General features: G+C 33.3%; 1 long non-coding RNA gene across 1 annotated transcript in view; it reads right to left on the bottom strand.

The window, feature by feature from the left end:
• Positions 1-1380: 1380 nt before the first annotated feature.
• LOC105749889 overlaps positions 1381-13863 on the bottom strand; it is a 31987-nt gene continuing 19504 nt past the window's right edge. Inside the window, exon 2 of the long non-coding RNA XR_004233145.1 lies at positions 1381-1811. This is a non-coding gene — a long non-coding RNA (uncharacterized LOC105749889). The remainder of the gene's footprint in view (positions 1812-13863) is intronic.

Here is a 13863-nt window from a genome sequence, read left to right on the forward strand (position 1 = left end):
GTCAAAAAAAAGCCACAATTTTGCAAAAGTAAAACAGGACTGAAATAGATCCATCCTCCCATTCCTCTAACTGGTTTGCTTCTTTCACAATTCTTTTCTCAGAACTCGACTCTTTTAAAACAAGTGTCCCTCCACATAAAAAAAAAAAAACTACCTTTCCATTGTACTTTTTTAGTTTCCTCTCTTTCCAAACTGGGAAGAATTACAAATAATCATCATCCTCTTACCATAGATCATTATACCAGCATAGTTAGGCATGCATAGTTGGAAAGTGATATAGAGACATAATTCTGGGAAAAAATAAGGTGAAAGCTCAGGGTGCATAAAGAAAGAATACAAGGTCTGGTGGGATTTTCTTGAGAAAAATGATCCCAGTACATGTTGAATGAATGGAAACATTTTCTTGTGTATCTATCTACAACCTGTAGGCTCCCACAGACACCCAGTAATTCATATGCATTCAATGACTTTTCTTTAAAAAAAGAAAGATTGGTTCCAAATCACTATTGATCAGAGAAATGCAAATTAAGACAACTCTGAGATATCACTACACACCTGTCAGATTGGCTAAGATGACAGGAAAAATTAATGACGAATGTTGAAGGGGATGTGGGGAAACTAGGACACTGATACATTGTTGGTGGAGTTGTGAACCAATCTAACCATTCTGGAGAGCAATCTGGAATTATGCCCAAAAAAGTTATCAAACTGTGCATACCCTTTGATCTAGCAGTGTTACTACTGGGTTTGTATCCCAAAGAGATACTAAAGGGAAAGGGACCTGTATGTGCCAAAATGTTTGTGGCGGCCCTGTTTGTAGTGGCTAGAAACTAGAAAATGAATGATGCCCATCAACTGGAGAATGGTTGGGTAAATTGTGGTATACAAATGTTATGGAATATCATTATTCTGTAAAAAATGACCAGCAGGATGAATACAGAGAGGGTTGGAGAGACTTACATGAACTGATGCTAAGTGAAATGAGCAGAACCAGATCATTATATACTTCAGCAACAATACTGTATGAGGATGTATTCTAATGGAAGTGGATTTCTTTGACAAAGAGAAGATCTAAATCAGTTTCAATTGATCAATGATGGACAGAAGCAGCTACACCCAAAGAAAGAACACTGGGAAATGAATGTAAACTTCATTTTTGTTTTTCTTCCCGGGTTATTTTTACCTTCTGAATCCAACTCTTCCTGTAAAACAAGAGAACTGTTCGGTTCTGCACACATATGTTGTATCTAGGATATATTGTGACATATTTAACATGTATAGGACTGCTTGCCATCTGGGGGAGGGGGTGGAGGGAAGGAGGGGAAAAGTCAGAACAGAAGTAAGTGCAAGGGATAATGTTGTAAAAAATTACCCAGGAATGGGTTCTGTCAATAAAAGTTATAATTATTTAAAAAAATTTTTAAAAGATTGCCACACAAAAAGAAAGATTGATACTTTTTGTCATTGTAGAATAGTCACTTCACATACCAGTTCCAAGTGGAATATTCTTTTGGGAGAGGGGGAGAAAATATGCACATACATATTTTCTTCAATAGATGTAGCCCTCTACCTCTTGTTCTGAGGACTGAGATAGATTTCATTCCCAGGAAGTTTCAAGTACTCAGAGATCAATTTCCTGTTCATTATTTGAATTGTTATAGTCATGTCCTCCAAGTGTTTTTGTGCATCCATGTGATCCAACTAGCTGTGAGTTTTTATCTTGTTGACATTCATCTGTCCATGTACTTGATCAATGAGTTCTCTAGAAGAAAAGTTTATCCTTCTGGACACAGTACCCAACTTGCCAACATCTAGAAAATATAAAGCAATACATTAATTTCTGGAATCTCTGAAGGCTATGTTTAACCTTCAAGGTAAAATCCAAGCTTTGCTCCAATTCACTGATGTAGAGGAGTCTTTACCAACAAAAGAAACTTGCTAGTACTCAAATAGTAGGGGGCATCATCCTTTCCTAATGGTACCACCTTCATCCACTCCACTGAGTTAGAATCTACCATGACCAATAAAAACAACTTCCCATATGTAGTAAGCCACAGAGTCCTTAAAATTCCTCTTAAAATCTTGTCATCCAGATTCTTCATGGCTTCTGGGACACATTTTTTATGTATTACTAGCCATCTAACCCATTGATCAATATCAATCAGTTTCCTATTTCCTTATGATGTTTTCAGGGAATTAGTGTATTTTTATCTGGAGCAAGGAACCTTCAAGGGTATGCCAATTTATTTGTCACTAAAATGGTTTTAAACACATCATCAATCTGTGCTAACCATTCTTCCCATCTAGGGACTATTATAACTTTTGGGGAGATTATCATCATGGTGATGTATTTTCATCATTATTCTCCAAGTTTCTTGCTATTAGAAACCTCTTTTAAAATATCTTTTTTATCTCCAACAGTACATAAGATAGAACCTTAAAAGAGAGAATTAACAGGAAAAACAAGGAGAATCAGTCCACAGAGAACACACACACACACACACACACACACACACACACACGGAAATACCAGACTAAAACTAGGAAAAACCAGAAGTAGTTCAGCAAGTACAATCCTAATTCAGTGTATTTGCAATCTGAAAATAGACAGTACATCAATATAATATAATATAGCTGAATATTCTGATATAGAAAGGTAATGTTTTAGTTTTCCCTGCCTACATAGAGTCTCTCAAATACTAGCCTGGAAGGGACATTAATGATCATTAACCGCATATATCCCCTTGATTTTACAGGACAGGAATAGAAACACTAAATCTGAATAAGATCTCTAATAACTTTAAAATGCTATGACATTCAGGTCATACAATTAGCCAAAAGTTCAATTCAATTGAAAAAAGAATTATTAAACATCTACAGTACATCATATACTAGGTAGTTGGGTCCTAGGAATAGAAAGGCAAAAACTGCCGCTGCTCTCAAGGAGTTTACTTTCTAATATTAGATTAATTAAAGAATTTGTCTCGTACTAATTGATAGTAGTAAACAGAATAAGAACAGAATATTTGGTAATTTTATTTATTTGTTTTAATCTATATATTTAATTTAAACTGAGGTGTTATTTCTTTTTTGTTTATTATTAGATATCTAAAGAACTTTTGACAGTCTCTTCCGGCTTTAAAATTGTTTATCAGTCTTTATGTGCAATTCAAAGAAAATAAATAGATAAATGAAAAAATGAAAATATATTTATTATTAAAAACTCATTAGGTTCCAAAATTTTTCTAAAGGATAATAAATTTAATTTCTTTCAATATAAGCAGATTAAAACATTATAATACATTCATTTCCTGTCAAAGTTTTACCCTCATTTAAGTAAATATGGCAACATGTTTTCTCTTAAAGAAATGTATATATGTTGTTGTTAAGTTGTTTTAATCATGTCCAACTTTTTGTGACCTCAAATGAAGTTTTCTAGGCAAAGATACTAGAGCGGTTTGCCATCTTCTCTATCTTATTTTAAAGATAAGGAAACTGAGGCAAACAGGGTTCAATGAATTGCTCAGAGGCCAAATAGGAACTCAGGAAGATGAGTCTTCCTGATCATACTTTATCCTCTAACTATGTGCCCACAAATGTATATATTTAGAAGATGAATTGAAGAATTTGGTATTGGTTAGCCTGGAAATGAGGAAATTTGGATTCTAGATTAGGTTATCCTTTTAATGACCTCAAGGGAGGCTAAGAGTTCAATCCCCTAAACCCCTAGAAATAACCCAAACCTAAAACCTCTAAGACTCCCTGGAGTTGTAATGAGTGAGGAAAACTTCAGTCATTTCAGAACTTTAGATTCATAGATTATTATCTTGACTCACTGACTTGGGAGAGAAAGATTCTTAGAACTGGCCCTAGAAAAGATGAATTTCTAGGAAATTAGAACTCAGGCACTTCCTATTTCCAGTTCCCTATTAGCCAAGACATTAAAAACAACCACAGAATATCCTTTCCCTCCATTCACAAAAAAAGACATGCTGAATGCATAACTTCCTAAGTCTCTTCATCCTCTCCCAATTATTGTACCACTATCACCACCAGGATGTTGTAGGTCGAAATATGGAGATTTTGTTTTAAAAATAAAAAGTGGCTCTACTATCCTCACATAGCAAGAATGATGAAGACAAAGAAGAGATAAGGGAGGCAGCTGCTAATAGGTAAGAGGATGTTATCTCAGAATTGGTATTTAAAAATTAAAATTATATTTTTATCTATTTATTTATATCTATATCTATTTATATCTATTTATAATATTATATATAATATAATTATATATTATATATTATATATATAATATTATATATTATATTATAATCATATCATATATCATAATCATATAATATCATATCATAATCATAGAATCATAGAATCATATATAATATATAATATATATTATATATTATATACTATATGATCATATATATTATATATTATTATGATAATGATAATGATAATGGTATATGATAATGTGATAATATATAATATATAATGATCATATAATCATATAATATCATATCATAATTATATCATATCATAATCATTATTATATCATTATATATCATATATCATTATTATAATAAATAAATAAATAAAATATAATAATATAATTATATTTTTAAATACCAAATATTTAAAAAACCATTAAATTTGAAGTCAAATGACCTGGGGTCACATTCTAGTACTTTCATTTATCACTGTATGACTTAAAGCAAACATTTTATTGGGGGAAAGAGGGAGAAAGGGTCCTAAATCCCTTCATCAGGAAAATACTATTCTAAATACTAGTTCTAAAATCCTTTGACTGTTTATCAGTCTGTATAGGCAATAACTGAGAAAATGAATGAATAAATGAAAATGCATTTATTAAGAACACATTAGGTTCCAGGCATTATTGTTAGTAGGGTGGATACAAATACAATATATACTTACCCTCAGGGAACATATGTTGTAATAAAGGGAGACAATATTTATAGAAGAGAGCATCCAGGGAGTGATATTTTACTTAGGGAAGTTATTGAGATGGAAATTATCACCATAATGGAACTGATTTACATGCCTTTTCTCTTTTTTTCTTAAACAATTTTTTCATTGTATTTGCCCTTTGACCACCCTGAACTTCCACTTTCAGAGAATGTTAGAAAATGCAATTTCTTGTTAATTATATATATATATATATATATATATATATATATATCCCTCCCAAAAGCTGGATATATTTTTATGCATATAATTTCATCAGTCTTCACACTATTCTTCTGAAGTGTGTAGGGACAAATGTTTTCTTATTTTATTGAGTCAGACAAAAATCAAATTTATCTTAAATCTTTCTTTAAGCATTCACAGAGATGGACACACCTAGAATTAAAACTCAATTCTCTTTGTCCTTTTACTCTCCTATTCAATAAGTGATATTATCATCAAAACAGATTCATTTTTAGAACCAGGAAAGATTATGTCTACATTCAATTATGGTAGAGATTGCCAAATTGATAAAGTATTTTAATGTGATATGTTGGATCACCTAAAAAATGATTTCAATATGGAAAGTCCTTCAAATGGAGTCTAATTATAAATGCTTTTATTTTAAAAAAAAAAGATATCTTTTATAAATTTTCCAATTAAAAAAAAAAGCATTTAAAATTAGTTTTTAAAAAGAACCAGGAAAAAGAGCTATATAGATTTTTTAAAATTCTGAAGGTATGTGGAATGTGTTTAATTATGAAGTTTGAAAGATTACTGATAGCTGTGATGAGAGTATGAAAGCTTAGAACGGAATTGGACCTTAATAACTTTAATAATCTCATTTCTAGAAACATACTACTAGTATAGAATTCAAACTGTCTATTCTTTTTCATCTTGTGTAATAATAATAATTTATAGAGTTCTTACTATGTGTCAGGCACTCTGCTAAGGGTTTTATGGTTATCATCCCATTTGATCTTTACAATACCACTACAAGGTATATACTAATATTATCCTCCACATATGAGGAAAGTAAGATACAAAGAACTTAAGTGACTTATTTAAGGTCCACACATTTAATAAATATCTAAGGCAAGATTTGAACTCTGTCAACTGCCCCAAGGCAAGTGTACTGTTCACAATGAATGACAAAGACAATCATTTGGTATTTAAAACCTTTGTTAATTGTCCCCCTCTTAGATTTCTAGATTGATTTCAGATAACTTGTGCATAACCCTTTACATTCTAGTGAGGTGGCCTATTTGCCATTTTTCAAGTATTATATTCCATCTTCTGTCTCCCTTCCTAGACTTGGAATTGCCTTCCTCTTTGCCTCACTTTTTGGAAGTCCTCATTTCCCTTCCAAGCTTATCTTCAATGCCCCTTCCTACACATGCCTTTCTGGAGCCCTACCAGCTGTTAGTGATCTCCTATACCCTAAACTGATTTGTTCACACTTTTTATTCATATACTTATGCATTATAGTATATAATAGTAGAATATAAATTCCTTCAGAGTATGGATGAGGTTTGCTTCTTCTTCTTCTTTTTTTTTTTTTTTTTTTTTTGGTATCACCAGTGACTGGCATATAGACATTATTTAAAAAATGATCAGTTCAGTTAAATCTGGGCAGAAGAACTTTAGAAACCAATCAATGAAGAGAAGAAAAGGAAACACAACAAAGACTTTATAGGGTTGACAAGTTTAATCAATTGGCAAAAGAATAATAATGAAACTTATTAAGGACTTGAGAAGGATATTCTTTCAATAACCCTATGGCTTTTATTGTGATGATTAGATATGAAGCTTTCAATTTTAAAGACTTATCTCCAGATGTAAAGTCATGAGCCCGGTCTTCTTCAGGAGAGTCATCAAATTGACTACCAATACTTACTCTCTGAACTCCTTTCCGGATACTGCAACTTCATTCTTCTGTCTACTCCTATATCCTGTTGACCCTCTTCTGAGCCCCTCTGTTCTATCAGCAACATTTATCCACTACCCTAAAGTGGCAAGCCGAAAATCATGTACCAGTTGCTGAGCCCAAGCCCAGAGTAGACTAGGGAAGGGAGGGATGATAGACTGAAAAAGGAAAGGAGGTAACCAAGAAGAGGGGGAAGTATGTCAGATGAAAGGAAAAGTTTAAATTTTTTTTTTATTTTCTTTAACCTTATTTTTCTGATTTGCATAGACTCCCCTGGACTATTTTTGTTTTCTAATCAATGACATTTTTTAATGTTGTGGGTATCCTGGGGTTTAATTCAGACTGTCTCTTACCTTTTACAATGTAGAGAGAAATTACAATGTAATTAGAAGCCCATAGGGAATATAACCACTGAGGAAAGGGCAAAAGAAAAGGGCAAGTAGCCATGGACAAAGGATCATTTCCTTGAGGACATTAAGATCACAGGCAAGTATGATCCCAGGCCATAGTTGTCCTACTTAGATAACATCAGAGGCAACACATATCTTCCTATTTCAGTGTGAGACAGCCAGGACCTTATACTACAAAAAGAGTGGTGTTAGTCTTTAAAATATACATATAAAACCCCCAAACAAACAGAAGAAAAGTGCCCAGGAAACAAAGGGGTAAGCTATCTTGCTAAATATTCTCCAGGAGGAAATATCAGCTGAAATGTTGTGTCATTTGAAGATGGAATGTATGACCTGCTAATTGAAAGCTGCAGACTAGAAACATTTGATATCAATACAATTTACTTAACCAAATTACTATTATTAGTGGGTAACAATGACAAAGAATTATCCAACATCCACACATTTAATTTCAGTGATTATTATTTACACATGATTTATTACCCCCAGTGCAAAGCACAGCTGTAAGGATCACAGAGATGACTCATGATTTGCTAATGCCAAAATTTTGTTTTGTTTTGTTTTGCCAAAATGATGGTTTTATTGAATCCCCAGGATGAGAGGCTGCTCCTGATGTGTAGCTAGTCCCAAATGCAATGAAGGAAATACAGGAGCACTGAATTATAACTTTGTTTCTAATAAAGGGTTCAGCCTTGCCTTTGTTCTTCAACAAGAAGCTCTATCCACAAATCTTGAGAAGGATACAAATCTAATGCTTTCTTTAAGACTGTAGTTGGAAACTACAAAGAATAACACCATGTTACATTCGAATCACTTGAAACAAGTTAATTACAGGGTTTCTATCATTTCTAGGAAGACTGCTTTTCAGGGCCTACTAAAAAATGCACACAATCCATTCTTAAGCCTTTACAAAAAATTTGCATAATTGTTATATTCACTGAGCATTGGAGCACAGAAGGTCACATTCTTCTTCTTCTCTGTAATTCTGTATTGAGCAACAGGAACATCAAAAAAGTGGCAGACCAAGCTAACTAGCTGACCTGAGATACCAGGAGAAGTTGCATATGAAGTAAGTTGAAATATATACTTAAATATATTTGTGAGTATAGTGTTAGAAGAGAATTTTAAAAACTCCTTCCTAATAAAATGTGAATTTCCAGTGTGTGTGTGTCTGTGTGAGTCTGTTGTTTTGTTTTTCCAGTATTCAACACATAGTAGGTGCTTGATAATTGCTTTTTTGAGTTAGATAGCACTTTGGAAATGTACACATAATGTTCCATATAATGGGATAAGAACAGATTGGTGAGTCATAAAAACTAAATCAAAGAAGAAAAATTTGGTCACCAAAAATGAAATAACTTTTCCCTCAAATTGCTCAGTCCTTGTGCAAAAAGTAGCAGGATATAGGAGGAACAGTGTCATTTATTGATGCTGTTTTGGGGAACACATTGTTAGTTATTTCTACCATTCCTTGAACTCTAAAATGGAGCCAAAGGCTCTACTGCAAAGAGCAAGTGGATTTGTCTATAAGAGCAACCAGCCAATAGGAAATAACAAAGGAGGAGAGGAGGAGGAAAAGGACAAGGAGGAGAAGGATAATGGTAACAAAAAATAATATATTTGAGCACAGATTTTCCTAATTCCAAAATCAGTGACCTATCTACTATCCCGTATTGTCCTTCACTATGCCCTCCTATTTAATCAATATTAAATTCAATAAAACAAATATTTATTAAGTACCTACTTTGTGTCAAGGACTATGTATATATTGTATACTCATACTTTCTTACATTCTTGTTCTGTTAACCCCAAAGTAAACCCTGACCTATTTGTTTACTCTCTAAATCATGCTTGTTTCTTCCAAATTAGCCTAACCATAAATTCTGATAATGAGGCTCAGAGAATATTGAGTAGAATGGCTTAGCTGGAGTGTAGAATTAAAGTACAGGAATCAGGGGAACTAAAACTCAAAAGGAGCGAGTGTGATCATATTTTGTTTTACTTTGAATGCCAGCAAAGTAATTTATATTTGATTAGGTGATGAGGAATTATTAAAGATTTCAACAACTTGAAGGCAAATGAGTATCATGATTAGAGCTACGCTTTAGAAAATTAACTTAGAGATGATGTAAAGATAAGAATTTGGAAATACAAAGATGATTTCAGGGAGTACAAGGCAAGAGGAAATCTTCACTACCAGTATCACCCCATACTAGTAGTCACAGAAGTAGAAATAGAAATAGAAATGTGAAAGAATTTGAGAAGGTAGAATTGATAGGCCTTAATAACATAGTGTTGTAAGAGAGGTGGAAGAGATGCTGATATTTAAATGTTGATGCTGTTATTTAAAACCTCAGGGATTTAACCTATTAGGTGATAAGCTCCATGAAGACAAGATTGTGCCAATTAAAAATCTCTTTCTTACTGCCACTACTCTTCCTTCCTTTCTCTGTTAACCATTCATTTTTTCTCTATAATTTGTCCATGTGATTCTGCTACAAAAGTAAACAGCCTGGTCACTCTGCAGTTAGGGTCCCTCTATGCCTCTAATTCAAGTTCCTTTTAAGAACTACTTGTCATGCATTAAAAATGAAAAGGATGAACTTAACACCAATGAAAAAAATTAAAACAATAATTAGGAACTATTTTGCCAACTACATGGCAGTAAGTCTAACAATTTAACTGAAATGGATGAATATTTAAAAAACTATAATTTGACCAAGTTAAAAGAAGAGGAAATAAATATTTTAGACCCATTTTAGAAAAATAAATTGAACAAGTCATTAATGAACTCCCTAAGAAAAAATCTGCAGTGTCAGATGGATTCACAAGTGAACTCTACCAAACATTTAAAGAACAATTAATTCTAATACAATGTAAACTATTTGGAAAAATAGGTAAAGAGGGGCAGCTAGGTGGTGCAGTGGATAGACCACCAGCCCTGAAGTCAGGAGGACCTGAGTTCAAATGTGACCTCAATTATTTAACACTTCCTGGCTGTGTGACCCTGAGCAAGTCACTTAACCCCAATTGTCTCAACAAAAAGAAAAAAGAAAAATAGGTAAAGAAGGAATACTGGCAAATTCCTTCTATGACACAAATATGGCACTGATACCTAAACCAGGAAGATCTAAAAGAGAGAAAGAAAATTACAGATCAATTTCCCAAATAAATGTTAAAGCAAAAATTTTAAATAAAATGTTAGCAAAAAGATTACAGCAACTTATCAGCAGGATAAAATACTATGATCAACTGGAATTTATACCAGAAATGTAGGACTGATTCAATACCAGGAAAACTATTACTATAATCAGCCATATCGATGACAAAAACAACAAAAATCATATGATAATCTCAATAGATCCAGAAAATTTAAACAAAATACAGCATCCATTACTATTAAAAACCCAAGAGAGCACGATGATAAAGGATGCTTCCCTTAAAACAATAACCAGTATCTATCTAAAACCAGCAGCAAGCATTATTTGTACTGAAGAGAAGCTGCATGCATTCCAGATAAGATCAGGGGTGAAACAAGAATGCCCATTATCAAAACTATTATTCAACATTGCATTAGAAATGTTGGTTTTAGCAAAAAAGAAAAGAAAAAGAAATTAAAGGAATTAAAAAAGGTAATGAGGGAATAAAACTATCACTATTTGCAGATGATATGATGTTATACTTAGAGAATCCTAGAAAATCACCCAAAAACCTACTGGAAACAGTTCACAGCTTTAGCAACATTGAAGAATATAAAATAAATCCACACACATCATTAGCATGTCTATATATTATTGACAAAGTCTAGCAGCAATAAATAGAAAGAAAAATTCCATTTAAAATTATGGTAGACAAAATAAAATACCTAGAGATCTACCTGCCAAGACAAACCCAAGAACTATATGAACATAATTACAAAATACTTCTCATACAAATAAAGTCAGATCTAAACAATTGGAAAAATATTAATTGCTCATAGTTAGGCTAAGCTAATATAGTAACATGACAATTCTGCCTAAATTGGTCTACTTGTTCAATGCCATACCAATCAAACTGCCAAAACATTATTTTATAAAACTAGAAAAAAATAACAAAATTCATCTGGAAGAACAAAAGATCAAGAATATCAAGTGAATTAATAAAAAAAATGCAAAGGATGGTCGTTTAGCAAAATACCAAACCCAAAACTATATTACAAAGCAGCAGTCATAGAAACCATCTAGTATTGGCTAAGAAATAAAGTGGTACATGAGTAGAATAGATTAGATATATGTGACACAGAAATCAAGACTTATACCAATCTAGTATTTGATAAATCCCCAAACTCAATAAGACCTCACTATTTGACAAAAATTGCTGGAAAAACTGGAAAATAATTCAACATAGACCTACATCTCACACACCATACCAAAATATAGTCAAAATGGTTCTGTGATTTTAACATAAAGGATAATATCATAAACAAATTAGGAGAATAAAGGATAATTTATTTCTCAGATCTTCGGAGAAGGGAGGACTTTATGACCAGAGAATAACTAGAGAATAATATGAAAGGCAAAATGGACATCTTTGATAACATTAAATTAAAAAGGATTTATACAAACAATACTAAAAGAAACAAGATTAAAAGGGCAATACAAAGCTGAGGGAAAAAATCTTTACAGCCAGTGTTTCTAATAAAGATCTCATTTCTAAACTATATAAAGAACTGTGGGGGGCAGAGCTAAGATGGCAGAGAAGACATACATGTCATTCTAAGCTTCTCTTCTATCCTCACTACTAATTACCAAATTCAGCCTCAGAAATAGTGCTTAACTGGTAAAATCCATGAATATTGGGAGTACAACAAATTACCACTTGAAGATAATCTGGAAGATTGCCAGAAAAGGTTTGTCCTGATTGGCGGGAGTAGGCCAAAGCAGACAGGAAGGTAGAACGCAGAGGCTAGCACACTGAGCAGATGGAGGCGGGGTTGGTCTCTGTGGGTAGAGATTTTGCAGGTAGGATTCTATCACAGATTGGCTGCTCTGCTTTGGTTGCAAAGTAGTAGATCAGCAAAGAAGTTACACAAATGCCAAAGGTAGAGTGTACTCCCAAAAATGACAGAATCTAAGGATCTGGCTACACCCACCCAGCACCGGAGGTGATTCAACACAGACCACAGCACAGCTATGCAATCCCATTCTGCAGCATGTGGCTTTTGCCCAGGGTAGCCACAAATCTGCACAGCAGGGGGCTCTGCTTGGGGCAGCCACAAATCTGCATAGCAGGAGGGCTCTGTCCAGGGCAATATAACTTTTGTAGCACAGCTATGCTTCCAGGAAAGAAACACTTCCCGTGGTGGGGCTCTTGCCAGGGCACTTCCTTTAGCAGCCCATTTGCAGGACAGCTACTGTCCATATATCTATCCCTGTTCTGCAGAAGAAGCTGATAGCCGTCTTGCCCTGAAGGCAAACCCTAAGAGCTTTTTTTTAAAAAATGAGTAAAAAAGCCAAGCATACACTAACTATCAATAGCTTCTAATAAAGAAAGAGAGCAGGTTTTCAACCCAGAGGAGACTAATAGCAAACGATCTCCAGACAAAACCCCAAAGTGGGATGTAACCTGATCCCCATTACACATGGCTCTCCTAAAATAAATTATAAAAGATATTAAAAGAGAGCTAGAAGAAAAATAGGGAAAGGAAAGAGAAGCCCTGCAAGGGACTATGGAAAAGGTATGTAATTCACTGAAAGAAAAATTTGATGAAGTGGAAAAAGAAAACAACTTCCCGAATGTGAATTGGAAAAGGTAAAGAACTTCAAGGGAAACAAATTTTGTGAATTGGAAAAGATAAAAAAATTCCCAGGAAAGTAAGATTCGTAAATTGGAAAAAGACAATAACTCAGTAAAAAAAATGCAATAGAACAAAACAACTCATTTAAAAACTCAATTGGACATATACAAAAAGAAGTAAAAAAAGCTAATGAAGAAAACAACTCATTAAAAATTAGAACTGAACAAATAGAAATGAGTGACTCATTGAGACATCAAGAATCAATCAAGCAAAACCAAAAAAAAAAAAAAAATGAAAAAATAGAAAAGAAGTTAAATGTGTACTTGGAAAAACAACAGACCTGGAAAATATATCTAAGAGAGATAATCTAAGGATTATTGGACTTCCTGAAAATTATGATTAAAAAAAGAGCCTAGACAATATTTTACAGGAAATTATCAAAGAGAATTGCCCAGAAGTAATAGAATCAGAAGGTAAAATAAACATTGAAAGAATTCATCAAACACCTTCTGAAAAAGACCTTAAAACAAAAACTCTAAGGGATATTGTGACTAAATTTCAGAACTATAAGACTAAGGAAAAATATTACAAGCAGCCAGAAAAAAAAAAAAAACATTTCAAATACCGAGGACCCACAATAAAGATCTAGCTGCTTTCACATTAAAGGATCGAAGGCCCTAGAATCTGATATTCCAAAAGGCAAAAGAACTTGGAATGCAGCCAAGAGTAAACTACCCAGCTAAGCTGAGCATTTTCTTCCAGGGAAGGAGATGGAC

This window comes from Sarcophilus harrisii, chromosome 3 (assembly GCF_902635505.1).
Source record: "Sarcophilus harrisii chromosome 3, mSarHar1.11, whole genome shotgun sequence".
NCBI classification, from domain to species: Eukaryota; Metazoa; Chordata; class Mammalia; order Dasyuromorphia; family Dasyuridae; genus Sarcophilus; species Sarcophilus harrisii.